This window comes from Halyomorpha halys, unplaced genomic scaffold (genome assembly GCF_000696795.3).
Source record: "Halyomorpha halys isolate HHAL.00 unplaced genomic scaffold, Hhal_1.1 Scaffold297.1, whole genome shotgun sequence".
NCBI classification, from domain to species: domain Eukaryota; kingdom Metazoa; phylum Arthropoda; class Insecta; order Hemiptera; family Pentatomidae; genus Halyomorpha; species Halyomorpha halys.
In genome coordinates, this window is record NW_027109687.1 from 767,533 (window position 1) to 770,537 (window position 3,005).

At 30.1% G+C, this 3,005-nt stretch overlaps 1 protein-coding gene across 4 annotated transcripts in view; it reads left to right on the forward strand.

The window, feature by feature from the left end:
* The first annotated feature begins 764 nt into the window (after window positions 1–764).
* The window catches only part of LOC106680884 (inactive rhomboid protein 1), a 388,358-nt gene continuing 386,117 nt past the window's right edge, over window positions 765–3,005 (forward strand). For 3 of the 4 annotated variants that reach the window (XM_014420878.3, XM_014420879.3, XM_014420880.3), the window contains exon 1: window positions 765–1,341. The gene's annotated coding sequence lies outside the window, so the exon portion shown is untranslated. The remainder of the gene's footprint in view (window positions 1,342–3,005) is intronic. The other variant, XM_067047841.1, reaches the window with a different exon arrangement.

The following is a 3,005-nucleotide window of genomic DNA, read 5'->3' on the forward strand; positions in this document are numbered from 1 at the left end:
TTATTTGCTCTTTTTTTTCTTGTTAACGATTATAGAGGTCTGATTATAATTTTTGGAAATTTACTTTTAACAATATTTTTTCTGGTAAAATTCTTATACTTTTCTTTTGAAAAATTACGGTGGATATAATATAATAGTTTACAAAAATTAACATTCCGGTATAATCCATTTATTCAGTGCTTAATAGTTATAGAATAAATATTGAAATCATAATGTCATATAAAGTAAGTCATGCTGCCTGCTGGAAGGTATAGTAGGCATAGTATTTTACTCAATGAATTCAATTTTTTTTTTAGTTTTATATATTTTCGATAACTATGTATTAAGCATATACTTATTTGATGATTTTAAATTTATTTCCTCTAATGGATCTTTTGATCTGAAATGATTGTGTTTTGAAACTTGAATTGTGTTCTTATGGGACATTGTCACAGAACTAAGTTGTTTTTTTTCAACTATCAAGAACATGTTAGTTGCAGGTTCAAAATTGTCCCATTGGAAGTATATAGCACAGCCTGGATCGGTGAGATGTATTCTAGTACCTCTTTATCAACAAAGACTTACAACAAAAATACAAAACTATGTGCTCTCAGGTTTCGGGAGATATAGAACTGTTGGACTGTTAAAAAAAAAAAAAATAGTGAAAAGAGAGGGATGATTTATAAAGGATATATGTTTAATTAGATGAGGGGGGGGGCCGTGGGGCGGGCGTTATATTGATCGGGGGCGGTAGTGGAGGGGGTAAGGCCCTTCGCGAGGCTAGCTCCAGTAGTGCGACCGACCCCGAGCCCCGTGCCGCTGCTTCTTCTGTCTGTGATCAAATACTATTTATCTAGGGCATATCGCTTCTCTCTCAATTATCGACACTCATTTAATATCCAGCTCTGCCTACTCATCCACTCTCAGGCAGAAAACCCCATTCTAACAGGCATAATAACGCATTCTTACATATAATAACAATAATAATAGATTTTATCTATATTTATACTTTTAAATAAACACCATCTGGCACAAAAAACAACAGCAAATAATAAAATAATGCGACCTTACTTAACCATTTAAAAAAAAATCAAACTCAGTTAGGAATCATATCCCAAAAGGTAAAAATAAACTTGAAAACACAGCCTATTTTATTTTATAATCAAATTTGATAGTTATTTAAATGAGCGAGGGGTATTTGTGATCTAGGTGGCTGGGAGAACCTCCACACCCCTTATCGACAACGGAGCCACGTTGTGTTCTAGCAAGGTGATCAGTGTTCAGTTAAGTGTTATAGTTCAGTGTTGCTCCGGCTTCACATGATATTTGTCCTCTCTTGAATCTTCATTACGATTCACAAATGTAAGTATACTTTATATATTAATATAAGATAAAGGTGTTTTCATGTGTGCGCAAGCACTCTCCCACAGAGGAGGTTCTATGGATGTTGTATTTCGATCTTCTCAGCTGGTCTATCCCAACTCGCTTGTTTTAGTTCTTATCTCAATCACATTAAATATATCTACATTACTATGGCTACAATATGTATTGCTGCTTCATTGATATTTACAGCTCACTCAAAAATTATGTTTAAAAAGATTTATAAATTTAAAGATTTTCATCCTCTGATCGACTTGCCTAGTTGAATTCAGAAGATATTACTGTCATTCTGTACACATACTAAATCATAACCTTGGATGTTTTTATTTTTTATAAAAGCAATATTTTAGTTAACTTTTGAAACGTTACATGGAAACAATTAGATGATTTTAAAAAAAATGTTTTTCCTAAACAAAAACAAATATCCTATTTGTATTTATTTTGTTTAAACTTCATCATAAAATCATTGACTTATGGACTATATTATAATGCTTAGTTATATTTTTAATCTATTTCAAGTAATTCTTTGTCTAGTAGACATTCGTCTATAAAAGATCCCAATGATTAGAAAGTTATGTTCTGAGTAAATGTATGGATTTGAGCTATTAGATGTCGCAACATAGAAACATGTTATAACATAATTTTGATTGAAATAAACAATTTATTTTTATTTTTCAATGATCTTTAAGTCAGTTTTTAACAAAAGACTACCAATCCTTAAAGAAACATTTAGTTTTCATTGAACATTGCAATAATAATACATAGTCATAATGAAGTTGTCATTTCTTCATTCAATAAATATTGATTTGCATTTTATTTTATTATCTTTTATTATCATGTTTTATTTTTTATATAAAATTGATAATTTAAATCTATTTCATTTAAAATAATATTATTTAGTAAAAATGCTCTAATATAGAAGGGTGTTATGGTTCCAAATTGGTAGGGTATGATTATTTCATAGTACATAACTATTCAGTGACATCACGTTTAGAATTTAATAACTGCTAGTCTTACTGAACTGGAATAAAATATTTTCCTTAAAATATATAGTTTAGTTCAGTTACAAGTTATTTCAAGAGATAAAGTGGATAAGGGAGTACGATAGAAACGTTTCTAAAATGTATGTGTATCTGACCTGGTTTCTAGTCCATGGCGTGGCCAGCTGAGAACTCACCATTTTTCACTATTAAACAAAATTAATCCAATAGAGCTTTATTTTCGTGAATAAATATTTCAGAACTAGAATTATTTAAAAAAAAAAAAAAAAAAAAAAAGATCGGTATAATTTATTGAAGCGTCGTCTTTTAAAAAATGTATCATTTCCCATCGTCAGGTGTTCAAGGTGAAGAGAATAATTTTTTTCTGACGATACCATTGTTTTATAATGATCCATGACAGAGTAATGATTTTGAAATTATGCTACCCTGCCCAGCTCATTAATAATTTTCCAGAAGGGATGGAAGGAATCGATCGCAGAAATTGCAGTTTCAATCTTTCATTAAAGTGCAAATACACGCAACCCTGCCTGACAGGACTTTAGAAAACCTTGATCACATTTTTATTGGAATTACCTAACCAAACTGCTAGCTGATATATTACATGAAATAAAATTAAAAATATTATTAAATTTAAATGAAATTTAA